The sequence below is a fragment of the Macaca nemestrina genome, chromosome 20 (genome assembly GCF_043159975.1).
Source record: "Macaca nemestrina isolate mMacNem1 chromosome 20, mMacNem.hap1, whole genome shotgun sequence".
Taxonomy (NCBI): Eukaryota; Metazoa; Chordata; class Mammalia; order Primates; family Cercopithecidae; genus Macaca; species Macaca nemestrina.
In genome coordinates, this window is record NC_092144.1 from 64,789,150 (window position 1) to 64,810,719 (window position 21,570).

A 21,570-nucleotide genomic window follows, 5' to 3' on the forward strand; every position below is an offset into this window, starting at 1 on the left:
CAATTACTCTGATAATGTTAATAGTATCTGTTAGATATTTTGCACATTACACATGAAGAAGAGTTTGAATTTCAGATAAAAACAACAAAAATACATCAAAAGTCTTTAATGTAACCCAGAATTCCATCATCTTGTGTTCGAAAGATTGGATCTGAGATGTGTTTTGAGCTGGTCATAGTGAATGAAGCAAGGTGGCAATTGTAGTCACAATAATTTCCAGGAAGCCATTTTCTGCTCTTGGCTGGAGGCTTGCTGGGCATCATGCAAGGTAGGAAGAGCCTGCGTACGTCACCCTCCCATGATGTGGTCAGCACGTCAACTGCATGGGCAGGGCGCCAGATAACATCCTGTGCACTGCTGAGCTGAGCTGGGGAGCAGCCGCCTGTCTGAACCGGCAGAACCATGTCGCTCATGGTCGTTAGCATGGCGTGTGTTGGTGAGTCCTGGAAGGGAATCGACGGAGGAAGCACTGGGTGGAGATCTGGGCCCGGAGGTGGAGATATGGGCCTAGAGGTGGAGATACGGGTCTAGAGGTGGCGTTACGGGCCTGGAGTGGAGATCTGGGCCTAGAGGTGGAGATATGGGTCTAGAGATGGAGTTATGGGCCTGAAGTGGAGATGTGGGCCTGGAGAGGAGATCTCGGCCTGGAGTGGAGATCTGGGCCTGGAGTGGGGATATGGTCCTGGAGTGGAGATCTTGGCCTGGAGTGGATATACGGGCCTGGAGGTGGAGTGATGGGCCTGGAGTGGCGATATGGGCCTGAAGTGGAGATATAAGCCGGGAGTGGAGATATGGGCCTGGAGTGGAGATATGGGCCAGGAGTGGAGATATGGGCCTGGGGTGGAGATATGAGCCTGGAGTGGAGATTTGGGCCTGGAGTGAAGATATGGGCCTGGAATGAAATATGGGACTGGAGTGGAGATATGAGCCTAGAGTGGAGATAAGGGCCTGAAGTGGAGATATGAGCCTGGAGTGGAGATATGAGCCTGGAGTGGAGATATGGGCCTGGAGTGGAGATTTGGGCCTGGAGTGGAGATATGGGCCTGGAATGAAGATATGGGACTGGAGTGGAGATATGAGCTTGGAGTGGAGATATGGGCCAGTGGAGATACAGGTCTGGCATGGAGATCTGGGCCAAGAGTGGAGACCTGGGCCAGGAGTGGAGATATGGGTCTAGAGGTGGAGTTACGGGCCTGGAGTGGAGATATGGGCCTGGGGTGGAGATATGGGCCTGGGATGGAAATATGGGCCTGGAGTGGAGATATGGGCCTGGGGTGGAGATATGGGCCTAGAGTGGAGATATGGGCCTGGAGTGGAGATATGGGTCTAGAGGTGGAGTTACGGGCCTGGAGTGGAGATATGGGCCTAGGGTGGAGATATGGGCCTAGAGTGGAGATCTGGGCCTGGAGTGGAGATCTGGGCCTAGAGTGGAGATATGGGCCTAGAGTGGAGATATGGGCCTGGGGTGGAGATATGGGCCTGGGATGGAAATATGGGCCTAGAGTGGAGATCTGGGCCTGGAGTGGAGATCTGGGCCTAGAGTGGAGATATGGGCCTAGAGTGGAGATCTGGGCCTGGAGTGGAGATCTGGGCCTAGAGTGGAGATATGGGCCTAGAGTGGAGATATGGGCCTGGGGTGGAGATCTGGGCCTGGAATGAAGATATGGGACTGGAGTGGAGATATGAGCTTGGAGTGGAGATATGGGCCAGTGGAGATACAGGTCTGGCATGGAGATCTGGGCCAAGAGTGGAGACCTGGGCCAGGAGTGGAGATATGGGTCTAGAGGTGGAGTTACGGGCCTGGAGTGGAGATATGGGCCTGGGGTGGAGATATGGGCCTGGGATGGAAATATGGGCCTGGAGTGGAGATATGGGCCTGGGGTGGAGATATGGGCCTAGAGTGGAGATATGGGCCTGGAGTGGAGATATGGGTCTAGAGGTGGAGTTACGGGCCTGGAGTGGAGATATGGGCCTAGGGTGGAGATCTGGGCCTAGAGTGGAGATCTGGGCCTGGAGTGGAGATCTGGGCCTGGAGTGGAGATATGGGCCTGGGGTGGAGATATGGGCCTAGAGTGGAGATCTGGGCCTGGAGGCTGGGTCTCTGCACAGCTGAGAGCCCTGTTCTTGGGGGCAGGTAGGCAGTGAGTGTGAGTTTACCTTCAGCCCAGGAAAAGCCTGGCTGCCAAGACTCACAGCCCAGTGGGGGCAGCAAGGGAGGCCTAGTTTTCCTGCAGATGGATCGTCCATCATGATCTTTCTTTCCAGGGTTCTTCTTGGTCCAGAGGGCCTGTCCACACACGGGTGAGTCCTTCCCCAAACGTTAGGGTGTCATCTCCCCACCTGAGAGGATTTTCCTGAAACAGGAGGGAAATCCTGTCCAGGAGTCTCTCATCAATTAGGAAGAGGGGGCGCTCGGATGCTCAACCAACCGTTCTGACCTCGCCCTCCCCAGCCTGTCTTTCCCTTGGCAGAGTCAAGTTCTGTGGGGACCAGGGTGAGACTGGGGTGCTCAAAGCTGGGGTGTGGAGGGGGGAAGTGCTAGGAACAGCAGGTCCTCTGAGGACAAAGGTGTAACTCACACCCTCCAGTGTTTCCATGACGGTCAGGGCTGCAGTGTGGCTGCTGTCATTCTACCAGAAGAGGTGGGGAAACCACAGCCATGGCCCTGACTTTCCAAATCCGCTGATGGGGGCTCAGCTGTTTATTTTCGTTCAGGCATCGGCTGATATTCCATTCACAAAGGACATGCCCTCCACCCCATGTCTACCTTGTGTCGTTTTATGTGAGTAATCTTGCAGTATTAAAATCTAGGAGTCGCTTACTCAGCACTTGCTCAAAGTTCTCAGCTAACACTTTGTGGCAAGGAGACACCATGTCTTTGCGGGATGGGTCCTTCCTTTAGCCCTGGGCACCCAGGTGAGGTAGGAGCCATAGAAACGTGGAAAGCGAGGAGAATCTTCTGAGCACACGGAGGGTGGGGAAGTCCTCCTCTCTAAGGCGGGGCCTCCTTCTCCCCAAGGTGGTCAGGACAAGCCCTTGCTGTCGGCCTGGCTCAGTGCTATGATGTCTCCAGGACGTGACTCTTTGGTGTCACTCTTATCTTGGGTTTAACAGATTCAGTCCGTACAAGGAAGACGGGGTGCCTGTCCCTGAGCCCTACAACAGAATATTCTGGAACAGCTTCCTCATGGCACTTTGATCCCACACATGCAGGGACCTACAGATGTGGGGGTTCACACCCGCACTGCCCCAGTGGGTGGTCGGCTCCCAGCAACCCCCTGGCGATCATGGTCACAGGTCAGAGGGCTCCTGTCTGGGCTTCTCCTTGTCCCACCTCCCGAATCCCAGAGCTTCTGCTGGGGGTGTCCGTCAGGATTTGGTCACTCAGGCCCTGACTTTATTTGGGGTAAAGGGGGATTGAATACATGGAAATCGGTGCTGTGATGGGAAGAATAACTGTCCCCAATGATGGCTACATTCTAATCCCTGGAGCCTGTGACTATTTATGCTATAGGGCAGGGGACTGAAGGGGAAGACGGAGCTCTGGTTGTTGATGAGTTGACCTTGAGATGGGGAGACGGCCTGGACTGTCCCGCTGGGCTCAGTGTAATCACAAGGGACCACACGAGAGGAGAAGGATGAGGGGAGTGGGGATTAGAGCAGCATCGTGGGAGAGCTCCATGATGGGGGCTCCAAGGCCAATGTCTCCATCAGTCCAGTGACACCTGCCCTGGCAGGGACCTACCAATGCTACGGTTCTGTCACTCACTCCCCCTATGTGTTGTCAGCTCCCAGTGACCCCCTGGAGATCGTGATCACAGGTGAGAGTGACCGGACATTCTTCTCATTGTCACTGGGACGCAGAGTGAATGATCCTGGACTTGGAGGCCCAGGTGATTGTAAGGAAAATGTGCATGAGATTCTTATGGAGAGAGACTCACTTGGGGAGGTCTGTACCAACAGAGACAGAGAAACAGGAGACACAAGCACAGACCAGGTGTCATAACAGAGGACAGACACAGGGGCCATACAGGGAGGTAGAAAAGAGAGAAAGAGTTAAAGGGGACACTCAGACACAGACATGTCCCAGAGAGAGGCGTCCTTCCATGTTGACTTTGTTCAGAGACCTGGCACAGGTTAGAAGCTTCATCTCTGTGTTACCTCCACAAAGTGTTCTCTACCAGGAGAACCGAAAGACACCCACATTTCTGACCTGAGTTGGCCCCTGTGGCCTCAGACCTTGTGGCACCTACAGATGCCGTGTTGATTCTGACACCTCTGCCTTGTGTGCAGGGGACAGTCATCGTCCCAGGATATCGTGGCCCCAGAACACCAACCCCTGTATGCCGTGTGAACTTGGGGTCCCCACACTGGATTCTGAGGCTCATATTCCACATAACCCCACATATGATAGGATTGCTGAGAGACACAGAGAGAAATCAGGGGCATCAAAAGCAAAGACATAAACACACAGAGAATGAACCAGAAGAAGGGGATTGAGAGACTCACAGACACATAAAGAGAAAAGAGGGCAGATAAGTGGAGAGAATGATGGAAGGGAGCAGAGAAAAGCTCCAAAATTAGAGTCCTGAGGGAGAGGCCCAAGGACAGAGAAAGGGAGATGTGCGGATGAATTACAGAGATTCCAAAGAGAACTAGAGAGACCAAGAGGCAGAGAAAAACAGATGATAGATGGATAGATAGATATAGAGAGATGATAAATAGTTAGGTGATAGATAATAGATAGGTTATGGATACATAAATGATGATTGCTTGTTTCATTGATTAATCGATGATACATAGAGATGACGATGATGAAGATAAATAAATAGATGATACATGGAGAGAGATAGAGAGGCAAACAGAGAGAGAAATCAGAGAGAGAGAGAGATGATACATAGATATAGATAATAGATGATTGACGGATAGATAGACAATTGATAGGGAGATAAATAGATGATACATAGATATAGATGGCAGATAATTTATAGATAGACACTGAATAGATCAATAGATAACATATAGAAATATGCAGAAAGTTATGAACAGGACACAAAGTGAGAAACTTAGAATTAATAAAAAGTAACATCAAGTCAACAAATCCAAGGAGGGTCAGAGAGAAGAAAACAATACAAAAAGGGAAAACGCACCTCGGGCTGGGGAAGTGAGGTCAGAGACCTAGAGAGACAGAGAAGGTGGAAGGAGGAAACAGACATGAAGAGAGACGGGGTGGAGGGTGACAGAGAGCATTAGGTCATAGAGCAGGGGAGTGAGTTCTCAGCTCAGATGTGAGGGGAGCTGTGACAAGGAAGAACCTCCCTGAGGAAACTGCCTCTTCTCCTTCCAGGTCTATATGAGAAACCTTCTCTCTCAGCCCAGCCAGGCCCCATGGTTCAGGCAGGAGAGAACGTGACCTTGTCCTGCAGCTCCTGGCGCTCCTTTGACATGTACCATCTATCCAGGGAGGGGGAGACCCATGAACTTAGGCTCCCTGCAGTGCCCAGTGTCCATGGAACGTTCCAGGCCGACTTCCCTCTGGGACCCATGGAGGGACCTACAGATGCTTCGGTTCTTTCCGTGCCCTACCCTTCGAGTGGTCAGACCCGAGTGACCCACTGCCCGTTTCTGTCACAGCTGAGGAAAGCCCATGCCTGTCCCATGTCTTACGATCCTAGAGCCATAGTTGAGGAGCTTCCTGCTGATGATGGAAAGAAGCATGGACAGATGCAGAGAGAAGACGAAGCCTGGGTGTGAGGGGGGAATCAGGGCACAGCATGGCAGAGAGGGCACCTCCAAACCCTCCTGCGTGGCCTGCGTGGTTGTCCGCGGTCAGGGCTCCAGGCACCCAGGCAGATGGAGAAAGCGGTCAGGACAGACCCAGAGGAGGGAGACTGGGCTCGGTTTGGGGAGATCAGAGGTTCCCTCGGCCCCTCAACCTTACCCATTCACCAGAAGCCCACGCTGGCCTCTCACCCACAGAGAGATGTCATCACCAGCAAACCCTAGGACTGTTTCCTCTTTGTTTGAAAAATTATTTATTGAGGTTAAATACACCTATATAGTTTACCACTTTTAACAATTTTTTTTTTTGAGGCGGAGTCTACCTCTGTCCCCTATGCTGGAGTACAGTGGCGCAATCTTGGCTCACTGCAACCTCTGCCTCCTGGGTTCAAGCAATTCTCCTGCCTCAGCCACCTGAGTAGCCGCTACTACAGGCGTGCACCACCAGGCCAGGCTACTTTTTGTATTTTTAGTAGAGACAGGGTTTCACCATATTGGTCGGGTTGGTCTCGAACTCCTGACCACGTGATCCGCCTGCCTCGGCCTCCCAAAGTGCTGGGATTACAGGTATGAGCCACCACGCCCAGCCACTTTTACCATTTTTAAGTGTAAAGTCAAGTGGTCATAAATACATTTATATATTTATGTGTGTGTGTGTATATACATATATGTGTATATATGTGTGTGTGTATATGTGTATATATATGTGTGGGTGTATATGTGTATATATATGTGTGTGCATATATATATATATATTTTTAACCCTCCTCCCTTTTCTTCCGGGCCTCTGGTAGCCACCATTCTACTCTCTACCTTCATGAGATCACCTTTTATCTCCCGCCTATGGGTGAGAAATGGGAATCTTTGTAATGACCTCCAGTTCCATCCACGTGGCTGCAAATGTCAGGGTGTTACTGTCTCTATGGATGAGTAATCTCCACTGTGTGTATGTACTACATTCTCTCTATCCGTTCACCCACTGATGGGCAGGTAGGTTGTCTCCATGTCTTGGCTACTGTGAACAGTGCTGGACCAATCATACGAGCGCAGATATTACTTCGATATACTGATTTCCTTTCCTTTGGATATAAACCCAGTAGTGAAATTGCTAGATACTATGAAAGTTCTCTTTTTAGTTTTTCGTTTGTTGTTTTGGTTTTGGTTTTTGAGATAGTTTCCCTCTGTGCCCAGGCTGGAGTTCAAGTGATGTGATCTTGCCTCATTGCAACCTCCATCTCCTGGGTTCAAACGATTTTCCTGCCTCAGCCTCCCTAGTAGCTGGGATTACAGGTGCATGCCACCATGCCTGGCTACTTTTTGTACTTTTTAGTACAGATGGGGTTTCCCCATGTTGGCCAGGCTGGTCTCAAACTCAAGACCTCAAGTGAGGTGCCCACCTCAGTCTCACAAAGTGCTGGGATTACAGGTAGGAGCCACTGCGCCCAATCTCTTTTTAGTTATTTAAAGGACTTCCATACTTTTCTCCGTAATGGCTGTACTAATTTACATTCCTACCAACAGGGTACCAGGGTTCTCCTTTCTCTACCACCTTGCCAGCATTTGTTTTGCCTGTCTTGCAGCTAAAAGCCATTTTATTTTATTTTATTTTATTTTATTTTATTTTATTTTATGTATTTTGAGAGGGAGTTTTGCTCTTGTCACCCAGGCTGGAGTGCAGTGGCGCGATCTCGGCTCACCGCAACCTCCACCTCCCGGGTTCAAGTGATCCTCCTGCCTCAGCCTCCCGAATAGCTGGGATTACAGGAATGCGCCACCATGCCTGGCTAATTTTTGCATTTTTAGTAGAAACAGTGTTTCTCCACGTGGGTCAGGCTGGTCTCAAACTCCCAACCTCAGGTGATTCGCCCACCTCAGGCTCTCAAAGTGCTAGGATGATAGACGTGAGCCACCACGCCCGGCCTAAAAGCCATTTTAATGGGGTGAGATGACAACTCACTTTGATTTTAATTTGCATTTTTCTAATGATAAGTGATACTGAGCACTTTTTCATATGCGGGGAAATTTCAGGTCTTTTGCTCCTTTTTAATTAAATCATTTGTTTTATTGAGTTGTTTAAGCTTCTCATATTTCTAGTTATTAATCCCGTCTCAGATGCATAGTTTGCACATATTTGCTCCCAATCTGTGGGTTGTCTCTTCACTTTGTTGGTTAATGGTTAGCGGTGCAGAAGCTGCTTAGTTTGATGTAATCCCAATGGTCTATTTTTTGCTTTGATTACTTGTGTTTTTAAGGTTTTAAACAAAATGTCTTTCCTCAGACAAATGTCCTGGAGCATTTCCCCAAGACTTTCTACTATGTGTTTCATAGGTTCAGCCTTAGACTCACATCTATAATCCATTTTCATTTGATTTTTGTGTATGGTGAGAGGTAGAGGTGCAGTTTCATTCCTCTGCATGTAGATATCCAGTTTTCCCTGCACGGTTTACTAAAAAGTCTGTCCTTTCCTGATTGTAAGTTCTTGGCACCTTTGTCAAAGTCCATTGGATGGGCTGGGCACGGTGGTTCACACCTGCAATTCCAGCACTTTGGGAGGCCGAGGCAGGTGGATCACCTGAGGCCAAGAGTTCAAGATCAGCCTGGCCAACATAGTGAAACATCGTCTGTACTAAAAATACAAAAATTAGCTGAGCATGGTGGTCAGCGCCTGTAATACCACTACTCAGGAGTTTGAGGCAAAAGAATTGATTGAACCCAGGAGGCTGAGGTTGCAGTGAACCGAGATTGCACCTCTGCACTCCAACCTGGGTGACAGAGCGAGATTCCGTCTCAAAAGAGAAAAAAAAAAAAAAAACCATTGGATGTAAATGCATGGATTATATCTGTGTTCTTCATTCTGCTCCGTTGTTCTATGTGCCTTTCTTTATGCCAATGCCATGCTGTTTTGCTTACTAAAGCTCTGTAACATATTTTTAGATCAGGTAGAGTGATGCTCCTGTTTTCTTTTTATACCTTGAACTCTCAAGACAGTGGGCATCACATACAAACATTATGGAGAAAAGGATCCCAGGATTCCCAGGGCCCAATATTAAATAACAGAGTGTTGGCCATGAACCAACCTCAAATATTTCCATTGAGTAGAGGACAGGCAGCCTCATTTCCTCACCTCTCTCCTGTCTCGTGTTCTAGGGAACTCTTCAAATGGTTGGTCTTCACCCACTGAACCAAGTTCCAAAACTGGTGAGTACAGAACCCTCTTATATCTGCTTTTGGGAACCTGGGGAGTTGGAAGCCTTGGATTCAGGCGTTGACTCAGCATCTCGCAGCTCTGACATTGTGGGCCTGTCTTCCACCATCTCTGAACTCCAGATACTCCAACAGTGAAAGGGATCTGGGCCCAACACAGGGCTCAGTGAAATCTCTTAATCTCTAATTTTATGGAGATGAGACCTCCTACAAGCTAGAAGAATGACTGCCTATCTGACATCCTTCTCAGGAAAAATACAGTGCTTGTTCTCCCTGCATTCCTAACTGGAGGATAAATTCCTGGGGGCTTGACAGAGGGAAGGGAAGGGAACATCTGATGAGGGCCAGGGGTTTTAGAGAAGTTCCACTTGCCAAAGAATGAGCTCCTGTTGGTCATGAGGCAACCCTGGCTGACTCAGCAGAGCAAGAGCCTCGCAGTAACAGAGAACAGAGCTTATGCACGCACACTTCGACTCACTGACTCATTCAGCCATGGCCCCATGCTCAGGCTGTGCAGCTGGAATCCTTTCCTACTGTTGCCATAACAAATTTCCACAAGATTCGTGGGTGAAAACAAAATGGTTTTTTAATTATCTTACAGTGCTGTAGCTCAAAGGATGAAATGCATCTTACTGGGCTAAAATCAGGTGACAGCAAGGCTGCCTTCCTTCTGAAGGTTCCAGGCAAGAATTTGCTTCTCACTTGTCCCAGCTTCTAAAGGCTCCCACATCCCTTGGCTCCTGGTGCCCTTCCTCCTTCCTCAAAACCCACAAAGACCGGTCACATCTCACATGGCATCACTCAGACCCTTCTTCCTTACCACACTTCTTTCTCTGAATGCTGCTCTCCCTTCTTCTTCATCTTTGGAAAACTTGGGGATTCTATTGGGTTCACCAAGATGAAAATCCATCATAATCTCCCTGAAATCATCCAGGATACCCTTGTCTTAAGTTCAGCTGATTAGCAACCGTAATTCTGTCTGCAATCTTCATTCCTCCTTTCCATGTAAAATAACATATTCACAAGCTATGGAGGCTAGGACAGGGACATTTTGGAGTGGGACAGCGTTCTCCTGCCTTCCACAAACAGGAAACAAGATGCATTTGGCCTCTGCTCTTGGGACACTGATATTGCAGATGGTTAAATGGGAGGGCAGAAAATGAATGCACAAGTGTACCAATAAATGAATGATCCATTGGAAAGCATCTGTGCAAGAAATCTATTTGCTTGTTCGTTTGTTTATCAAGACGGAGTCTCCCTCTGTCTTCCAGGCTACAGTGCAGTGGCACCATCTCTGCTCACTGCAACCTGTGCCTCCTGGGTTCAAGTGATTCTCCTGCCTCAGCCTCTCGAGTAGCTGGGATTACAGGCAACCACGACCATGCCCGGCTAATTCTGTTTGTATATTTTTTGTAGAGAGGATGTTTCACCATGTTGGCCAAGCTTGTCTGAAACTCCCAACCTCAAGTGATCTGACCATCTCAGCCTCCCAAAGTACTGGGATTACAGGTGTGAGCCACTGTGCCCAGCCAGAATTTAAAATAAATAATAGATAATGCTGAGTGTATAATTTTGGATGACAGAGAAGGTCTCACTAATCAGATATTTGTGACATTAATGAAAAAGATGGATTGAATCCCTGGAAGACTGGCGGAAGGATTTTCCGCACACAGCTGTCAGCCTTGAAGGCACAAAGGTGAAAACAATCTTATGTGGAAGGAAGAGGCTCTGCCTGAAACGCTGGGAATGAGATGGGGAGAATCACTGGAAAGAGAGGAGAGCACACTGGGTACACAGGAAACTAAAGAGGAACAAGGAGTGTGTGTTTTATACTCACAGCCATTGGATTCACCTCAGGGTAACTAGGAATCCCTACATGATTAATAGTGACTGACATGAACATAAGGGAGGCCCAGGTGCGTAACTGGAATCTAGGAGACTGTGGAAAAGGCAATTCCCACCTCACTGGTGAAATGTGGTGCTGATTTAGACACTAAATGAATGAAGGACATGGATATAAGATATGTTTGTGAGGTAGAATCATTTGCAGGGAGGACTCGCTGGGTTTGATTTTCCTAGTTGTTTAATCCTTGCTTAATTAAATTCTTTCTGAGATTTATTCCTCCTGCATGTAAATCAATACCTGGCAGAGGAGTGACAGATAGATGAGGGGTGGTAGAAATGAAGGGACCTAATTACAACATAATATACAAGACTGTGAACGGTTGCTCATGCCTCTAACCCAGCACTGCAGGAGGCCAAGGCAGGTGGATTCCATGAAGTCAGGAGTTCAAGACCAGCCTGGCCAACATGGTGAAACCCTATCTCTAATAAAAATACAAATATTAGCTGAGCATGTTGGTGCATGCCTGTAATCCCAGCTCCTACTCTGGAGGAGGAAGCAGGAGAATGACTTCAACCCAGGAGGTGGAGGTTGCAGTGAGTCGAGATCACATCACTGCACTCCAACCTGGGTGACTCAAGGAGACTCCGTCTCAAAGAATAAAAATAAGAAATGCATAAATATAATGTAACACACATGAATGACAATGGCACCTGGATTACCATCATCATTTTCCTATTTCTCTATAATTACTTCTTTGATCGTTTATCTTATCCATTAGGCAATCAGCCTAAAACCTCTTCCCCATTTGCTTTCTGTGAGCGTGAAATAATATAGAAAATATGAAAACTCCCTGATCCCACCAGCACAGGTCCTGCAATAGAGGAAGTGCTCTGCTCATCGCAAAATGCTGGCCCCCTCACCCAAATCCCCCACCTCACCCCTACTTCCAATCACCTGTGGAGATTCAGATAGACCATGGGGAGGTAAACACTAATACTACTTGCAGTGAGTTCAGATCTTGGAATCAGAGATCAGCACCAGCACTAGCTCCTGGTCCCCTTTCCTACTAATCCACGGAAGGACAGGTTGTATTGAAGCAATAGATGGTGGAGGGCATTGTCCTTCCCCCAGCTTCTCGTGTAGAACAGCAACCTAATATATGACTCCCGAGATCACAAAGAGTAGCACGTTTCCAACGGGCTTCAACGCTATTTCCTGGCTGTTTGACATAAGAGAATTCTGCTTCGTGTTTTTGATCTTGATTTCACTTTTCTTTCCTTTTCTTGGAGAATGTAAGTTGTTTGAGTCAGGAGTGCTGTGCATGTAGAAATCCTAAAGCACATTCACTGTGCATGAATCCCAGTTCAGTCTTCCCAGAGAAGACTCTAAACACCTCCTGTACTGCACCTGGGGCTATGCCAGTTCCTATCACTCACCGTCACTCCAGGGAGACAGAACGCACAGAGAATACGTGACATAAGCAGGTTCATTACTAACACAAAAGCAGCAAGTGACAACTGAAGCATTTATTTCTATGTGAGCCAGTCCCCCAAGGCTCAGAAAAGCTGCTCAGGACATATAGAATCACCCCATATGCAGTGTATCTGGGGGAACCCGAGAATCAGCCCAGCCTGGGTTTTGTACCCTGGAGCCACAGGAAGCACTGAGCTAAAGCACTGCATGACGTCCTCCCCTAGGAAGAACAGAAAGACAGTCCAGCTGTTCTGGGACGTTCCTCCTGATCTCACGATGCTAATGTCTTAGGCCATTTTTGTTGCTATAAAAGAACACTTGAGCTTGGGTAACTTCTAAAGATAAGCGATTTATTTGCCTCACAGTTCTGCAGGCTGTACTAGAAGCATGACACCAGCATCTATTTCTTGTAATGACCTCAGGCTGCTCCCACTCTGGCAGAAGGGAAGAAGGGTCTGTGTGTGTAGAGACCACAGAGATCACACAGCAAGGGAGGGAGCAAGGGGAAGGGGTGCAATGGAGTTTCCAAGCTCTGTTTAACAACCAGTTCTCCAGGAACTAATAGAGGGAGAACTTGCTAACCCTGTCGTATGGGACAGCATTAATCTATGCATGATGGATCCACCTCCATGACCCAAATACGTCCCAATAGCCCCAACCTCCCACATTGGCGGTTAAATTTCAATGTGCTGTTTGAAGGAGTCAAACATCTAAACTAAAGCAGTTGTATATTCAGCACATTCTATGATTACTATGAGAGCTATAACTGAGAAAGCAGGAGAAACCTGGGTCTCCCACCATGTGGGTACACGTCCTAAAGAGACGTTGTATATGGCTACCTGTCAATCAAGAAATGCGAGACAATCCATAGAGAGGAACTGCTATGATTAGCTTCTTGTTGGTGCCTCGTCTTCCTCCAGGTATCCCCAGACACCTGCATGTTCTGATTGGGACCTCAGTGGTCATGATCCTCTTCACCATCTTCTTCTTCTTTCTCCTGCATCGCTGGTGCTCCGACAAAAAGGGTAAGTCTCACGAAGCAGAGGCCACAGACCTCAGGGCCGAGTGGGGAAGCAGGATGGGAGCACGCAGGTGTGTGTTTCTCACTGGCAGGATGGTCTCTGGCCCAAGGCAGGAGCCACAGAGGCAGGGATTTCTAGAGAGAGCACCAGACACCCTGTCCCTGCCTTCAGCTCACAGACCATTGCCTGATTCTCAACTGTATCCTCATGTCCCTGCAGCCACTGACATCCAGGAGAAGGTTCCATGACAGGCAGAAAGTGGGAGACAGAATCAATGGGATGGAAATTGAGAGCTATTTATGGGATGGGTCCTTGAACTAAGAGAGACAGGATGTCTGAGTCTGGCTGTTGGCAGCTGAGGGACCTCAGGCACCTACGGCCTCCCCCTGTGTGTTGGGCTCTGCACATGAAATGAGGACCCAGACATGCCCTCTCAGCTGTTTTGATGACTTTTGTCTCCTACAGATGCTGCTGTAATGGACCAAGAGCCTGGAGTGGAAAGAACAGTGAATCCGGAGGTAGGTCCTCCTCGGCCCAGCCTCGTGGATACTGCTTTATTCCCTAATAGTCCTGAAGAATGTGAGCCCCTCCCTCACTCAACATTTCCCTCTCTCCAGGACTCTGATGAACAATACCCTCAGGAGGTGACATACGCACAGTTGGATCACTGCGTTTTCACACAGGGAAAAATCACTCGCCCTTCTCAGAGGTCCAAGAGACCCCCAACAGATACCAGCGTGTACATAGAGCTTCCAGATGCTGAGCCCAGATCGAAAGTTGACCACAGTCAGGCCTTGAGGGGGTCCTCCAGGGAGACAACAGTCCTGTCTCAAACCCAGCTTGCCAGTTCCAATGTACCAGCAGCAGGAATCTGAAGGTGTTAGTCTGCATCTTAGGGCATTGCTCTTCCTCACACCACGAATCTGAACGTGCCTCTCTCTCGCTTACAAATGTCTAAGGTCCCCACTGCCTGCTGCAGAGAAAACACACTCCTTTGCTGAGCCCACAATTCTCCACTTCACTTGACCCCTGCCCACCTCTCCAACCTACTGGCTTACTTCCTGGTCCTACTGGAGGCTGCAGTCACACCAAGGAACTCACAATTCCAAACATACGAGAGGCTCCCTCTTAACACGGCACTTAGACATGTGCTGTTCCACCTTCCCTCATGCTGTTCCACCTCCCCTCAGACTATCTTTCAGCCTTCTATCAGCAGTAAAACTTACAAATTTTTAAAAATAATTTCAATGTAGTTGCCTCTTCTTCAAATAAACATGTCTGCCCTCATGGTTTCAGTAATGTGACTCTTTTCTTGCCGAAAGTTTCCGGTGTTATCATTACTATGTCCATGTAACCCCATCTGTTCTCCACTGGGTTCTCACCCCTGGTCTCTGAGCTTCTGGAAGCAGGTGGAGCCTGATTCGTCTCCAGGACTCCAATTTCATCCAAAAATGCAGCACATAGGAGGTTGCAAGGATCGTGAATCAGATGAACAAGTGATATTCTTACTCTCTGCAGACCTGGAAAGCTGGCAGAGCCATTCCAAGATGAAACATTTGTAGAGTCATAGGCCTTGTTAGTCTCATCTCCATGGGGACACATGTCCACACATCATCTTTCATACCATAAATACACAGTCGCTCCTCTAGATCTGTGGGGTTTACAGGTGTTTATTAAACCAACTATAAATCAAAAATATTCAGAGAAAATATACAAAGTTTCAAAAGCAAAACTATGTTGAATGGACACAAATGGAGTGGTATGTATGCTGTGTCAGGAATTATAAATAATCTAGAGATGATTTCATGTATACATGAGGGTGTGCATGGGTTATATGCAATTGCTATGCCTTTTTTGTTTTGTTTTGTTTTGTTTGTTTGTTTGTTTTTCGGAGTCTCACTCTCTCACCCAGGCTGGAGTGCAGTGGCACGATCTCAGCTCACTGCAACTTCTGCCTCCCAGGTTCAAGTGATTCTCTTGCCTCAGCCTCCCCAGTAGCTAGGATTACAGGCACGTGCCACCATGCAGATAAATTTTTTTTCTTTGTATTTTTAGCAGAGGCTGGGTTTCACTATGTTGAGCAGGCTGTTCTCGAACTCCTGATCGCATGATCCACCCAACTCAGCCTCCCAAAGTGTTGGGATTACAGGCGCGAGCCACCACGCCCAGCTTCACTGTGCCATTTCATGCAAGAGGCTTGAGCATCTGCAGATTTTGGCATCTGAATGGGGATCCTGGAACCAATCACCCAGGAATAGTGAAGGACGACTGTATATAATTTTTATTTGCCAATTTTAAAAATAAAGCATAAAAGACTGGGTGCGGTGGCTCAAGCCTGTAATCCCAGCACTCTGGGAGGCCGAGATGGGTGGATCACAAGGTCAGGAGATCGAGACCATCCTGGCTAACATGGTGAAACCCCGTCTCTACTAAAAAAATTACAGAAAACTAGCCGGGCGAGGTGGTGGGTGCCTGTAGTCTCAGCTACTCGGGAGGCTGAGGCAGGAGAATGGCATAAACTTGGGAGGCAGAGCTTGCAGTGAGCTGAGATCGGGCCACTGCACTCCAGCCTGGGCCACAGAGCGAGACTCCGTCTCAAAAAAAAATAAATAAATAAAGCATAAAAAAAGTATAACAACAAGATAAAATATAAGAAGTGTTTTTATAATGTGAAGATAAGTTCAGATTTATTTTTTCCTACTTGTAACCCTGTGGTCCTGTGTTATTTGTTGAAAAAATATTCTATTCCACCTTAAACCACATGGCAGCCTTTGTCAACTATAAAGGAGCTGTGTGTCCACGGATGTATTTTAGACACAATTTTCTGCCCCGTGGTTCTCTGTATCCCCTCTCATGAGGATGCTGTACTTTATATAACCTTGGAGAACCCCTTAAAATGTGGTAACTTGAGTCATCTGTTTGTTGTTATAGGTTATTTAGTTTCCTTTTTTTCTTTCTTTCTTTCTTTCTTGAGACAGACTCTTCCTCTGTCACCCAAGCTGGAGTTCAGTGGTACGAGCTCAGCTCACTGCAACCTCCGCCTCCCAGATTCAAGCACTTCTTGTGTCACTGGTTTAGTACAAGAAACTCAAGCAGGAAAATTAGAATGACTTTTTGTCACAATTGTTCTGATAATGTTAATAATACTTGAGTGAGACTCCGTCTCAAAAAAAAAAAATACTTGTTAGATATTTTGCATATTACACATGAAGAAGAGTTTGAATCTCAGATAAAAACAACAAAAGCACATCAAAAGTCTTTAATGTAACCCAGAATTCAATCATCTTGTGTTCGAAAGATTGGATCTGAGACGTGTTTTGAGCTGGTCATAGTGAATGACGCAAGGTGGTCACAACAATTTCCAGGAAGCCATTTTCTGCTCTTGGCTGGAGGCCCGCTGGGCATCATGTAACGTAGAAACAGCCTGCATACGTCACCCTCCCATGATGTGGTCGGCATGTCAACTGCATGGGCAGAGCGCCACATAACATGACACCTGCAACAGGGGTTATGGGCACAGAAAAGAACACGGAGACACAGAGGAGGAGGAGAGAGACAGACCCGGGGAGGGGAAGCCTCACTGATTCCAGGTCCCATGGATGGGATGACAAAGAGAAACGCCTTCTAAACTCACAACCTCTCTTTCTAGGAGTCCACAGAAAACCTTCCCTCCTGGCCCTCCCAGGTCCCCTGGTGAAATCAGGAGAGACGGTCATCCTGCAATGTTGGTCAGATACCGTGTTTGAGCACTTCTTTCTGCACAGAGAGGGGATCTCTGAGGACCCCTATGCCTCGTTGGAGAGCTCCATGATGGGGGCTCCAAGGCCAACATCTCCATGGGTCCCATGACGCCTGCCCTTGCAGGGACCTACCAATGCTATGGTTCTTTTACTCACTCCCCCTATGAATGGTCAGTCCCCAGTGACCCCCTGGACATCGTGATCACAGGTAAGAGTGTCCAGACATTCTTCTCATTGTCACTGGGACACAGAGTGAATGATCCAGGACTTGGAAGCCCCAGGTGGTCATGAGGAAGATGAGTGTGGGATTCTTATGGAGAGAGACTCACTTGGGGAGGTCTGTACCAACAGAGACAGAGAAACAGGAGACACAAGTACAGACCAGGTGTCATAACAGAGGACAGACACAGGGGCCACACAGGGAGTTAGAAAAGAGGGAAAGAAGTAAAGGAGACACTCAGACAGACAGACATGTCCCAGAGAGAGGTGCCCTTCCGTGCTGACTTTGTTCAGAGACCTGGCACAGGTTAGAAGCTTCATCTCTGTGTTACCTCCACAGAGTGATCTCTACCAGGAGAACCCAAGAGCACCCTTATTTCTCACCTTAGTTGGGCCCTGGGACCTCAGGCCTTGTGGCACCTACAGATGCCGTGTTGATTCTGACACCTCTGCCTCGTGTTCAGGGGAGCCGTAACCTTCTCACGATATCGTGGCCCCAGAACACCAACCCCTGTGTGCTGTGTGTACTTGGGGTCTCCAGACTGGATTCTGAGGCTCATATTCCAAACAACCACACATATGATAGGATTCCTGACAGACACAGAGAGAAATCAGGGACATTAAAAAGCAAAGGCATAAACACACAGAGAATGAGCCAGAGGAAGGAGACTGACAAGCTCACAGCCACATAAAGACAGAGAAACAAGGATGATGGTTTCCAGCTTCATCCACGTCCCTGCAAAGGACGTGAACTCATCCTTTTTATGGCCGCATAGTATTCCATGGTGTATATGTGCCACATTTTGTTAATCCAGTCTCTCGTTGATGGACATTTGGGTTGGTTCCAAGTCTTTGCTATTTTGAATAGTGCCGACATAAACATATGTGTGCATGTGTCTTTATTGTAGAATGATTTATAATCCTTTAGGTATATCAGAAAACCAAACACCGCATGTTCTCGCTCATAAGTGGGACTTGAAGAATGACAACACATGGACACAGGGAGGGGAACATCACATACCAGGGCCTGTCAGGGGGTGAGGGGCTAGGGAATGGATAACAGTAGGAGAAATACCTAATGTAGGTGACGGTGACGGGTTGTTGGGTGAAGCAAACCACCAGTGCACATGTATACCGATGTAACAAAACTGCACGTTTGGCACATGTAACCCAGAACTTAAAGTATAATTTTTAAAAAGAGAGAGAGAGAAAAGAGGGCAGAGAAGTGGAGAGAATGATGGAAGGGAGCTGAGAAAAGCCCTAAAATCAGAGTCCTGAGGGAGAGGCACAAGGAGAGAGAAAGATGGAGATGTGGGGGATGAATTGCAGATATTTCAAAGACAACGAGACAGACTGAGAGGCAGAGAAAGACAAGGAGATGGAGACAGAGAGATGCAGATGGATAGATAGATGATAAATACGTAGATGATAGATAATAGATAGGTTATAGATACATACATGATGACTGATTGGTAGATGATACATAGAGATGATAATGATGATGATAAATAGACAAAGAGATAGATACATGATACATAGAGATAGAGAGGCAGACAGGTAACAGAGAGAGAGAGAGAGGATACATAGATATAGATAATAGCTGATTGATGGATACATAGATAGTTAATTGATAGAGAGATGATACATATATATAGATGATAGATAGATAAATAATTTGTAGATACACACCAAATAGTTAAATAGATGATAGATAGATAGATAGATAGATAGATAGATAGATAGATAGATAGACAGATAGATAACGGATACATAGATAATAGAAATATGCAGAAAATTTTGAACAAGACAGAAAGTGAGAGACTCAGAATTAAAGAAAAAGGAAGATCAAGTCAACCAATCCAAGGAGGGTCAGAGAGAATAAAATGGTACAAAGAAAAAAAACATGGCTAGGGATGGGGAAGTGAGGTCAGAGACCTAGGGACATGGAGAATGTGGAAGGAGGAAATAGACATGAAGGGAGACGGAGTGAAGGGTGAGAGACAGAGAGAGAGAGAGAAGGTGAAAGGAGAAAATAGACATGAAGAGACATGGGGTGGAGGGTAAGAAAGAGAGCATTAGGTCACTAGAGCAGGTGCAGGGAGTTCTCAGCTCAGGTGTGAGGGGAGCTGTGACAAGGAAGAACCTCCCTGAGGAAACTGCCTCTTCTCCTTCCAGGTCTATATGAGAAACCTTCTCTCTCAGCCCAGCCGGGCCCCACTGTTCATGCAGAAGAGAACATGACCTGATCCTGCAGCTCCCGGAGCTCCTTTGACATGTACCATCTATCCAGGGAAGGGGAGGCCCATGAACTGAGGCTCCCTGCAGTGCCGAGGGTCCATGGAACATTCCAGGCCGACTTCCCTCTGGGGCCTGCCACCCACGGAGGGACGTTCAGATGCTTTGGCTCTTTCCGTGACTCTCCCTATGAGTGGTCAGACCCGAGTGACCCACTGCCCATTTCTGTCACAGGTGAGGAAACCAATCTCTTCCCCAAATAGTGGGACTCAGACAGACGACAATGGCCACATTCAGGGGAACCTCAGATGGCCATGGTGGTGCCAGCCAGAGATACTGGACAGAAAAGACACAGAGCAAACATACAGAAAGAGATAGACAGACAGACAGAGCAAGGCAGACAGATCACATCAGGATTTGGGGCGGTAACTGCAACCCTACATGAAGCTTGCAGATAGAGCACAGGCCACAAAAAACACTTCCCGGTCTTTGTACAGAGGCCTACATGGGACACATCTAAGCAGCATCAGTGCTGACTCGGCAGCGTGAAAGGCCAGGCTCAGATTGGAAAGACTAGAGGTAGCATTGGCCGCCCACCATTCCCCATTTCCAGAAGCCCCCACATCTCACCAAAGAGTGATTTCCACGTGGGAGGCACAGATGCAACCATTTTTGGGGGAGCCTCCATGTCTCTTGATGGGAGGCATTTTCCACCCTGGATGTCTCCTGCTCCCTCCACACCTTGGAGCCTCAGTGGGGGAGCCTTCTCTGAGGACTCGGGGAGGGCCTCCTGGGATTCCCAGGATTTCCAAGCTAGATGACAACATGGCAGGTGGAAAGAGGCCCATTCCTCCATCCAGGGAGCCAAGCTCCATCCCAGGAGATGAGAAGAGGCTCTTCTCTTTGGTCAGTGGATCCCTGAGGGGACAGAGGCTCAGCACTGAAGGCTGAGAAGGATGTGCCACTTCTCCACTCAGTGGCCTCAAGCCAGACATCTTCCCTGCAGACTTCCAGTGATTCTCCATCAGCATTGAGGGCTGTGGCCACCAACCTGGGTGTTAGTCTGTAGGAACTTTTCATTTCTGACCTTCCGTAACTGAGTTCTCTTCCTAAATGTGGAATGCCTTGTACTCCATATTACTCTCTCCCCAGAACGAATGTGTGGCTTGTCTGCTCTCCAGCCCTGTCATGGAGATTGATCATCTTTAGGGAGCAAGAGGAGAAGGAAAGAACAAAGTATGGAACCATCTAGGTGCTGCTGGCTGAGGTTCCATGTGCCAGTGAAGGGACTGCACTCAGCCGAGGCGGCAACTCAGGGAAGTCAGCCAGGGGAGGGCATTAGATTAGAGAGAACTGAGCTCACCCAGTAAATGACCTCTTCATTAACTCATTCATCTAATATTTATTTCACAGCTACCATCAGTTATCTCTGTTGCATGGCCAGGAGTAAACAGTGTGGCCAAGTTCCTTGGTTCATGATGCTCACATTGCTGTGGGGTGGGAGAGAGAGGCAGAACATGAATGAATGAATGAGCGAATGAATGAATGAGTGAATGGATGAATGAGTAAATGAATGAATGAGTGAGTGAATAAATGAATGAGCGAATGGATGAATGAGTGAGTGAATGGATGAATGAGTGAGTGAATGGATAAATGAGTGAATGGATGAATGAATGATGGATGAACAAATGAATGAGTTAATGGATGAATGAGTGAATGAACTTGTAGAATGGATGCATGAGTGAATGAATGAGTGAATCCTCAGCACCTGGTGAAAGTGCCGTGCACAGAATGAAATGAAGGAACATGGAACGTTGTCATTTGGAGTGTACAGGAGGGAACATCTCACTGAGAACTCACCAAGGAGATCACATTTAAACTCCGATCTTAGAGACAAGAGGGAGTGAGCCCTGGGGAGCGTGTTGAAAGGAAGTTTCATGTACTTAGGACGCTGGGGATGACCCTAATGTGAGAATGGGCTTGGTGTGCTCCAAGAAGTCCGTGGACCTGCCGTATGGTGAGGGCTGCTCAGAATCCAGTGAGATTTCTA

At 47.8% G+C, this 21,570-nt stretch overlaps 2 pseudogenes; both read left to right on the plus strand.

The window, feature by feature from the left end:
* The first annotated feature begins 402 nt into the window (after positions 1-402).
* On the plus strand, positions 403-14,293 carry LOC105496979 (killer cell immunoglobulin-like receptor 2DL4; annotated as a pseudogene).
* Positions 14,294-16,836: 2,543 nt separating this feature from the next.
* Positions 16,837-20,729, plus strand: LOC139355381 (killer cell immunoglobulin-like receptor 3DL2; annotated as a pseudogene).
* The last annotated feature ends 841 nt before the right edge of the window (positions 20,730-21,570 follow it).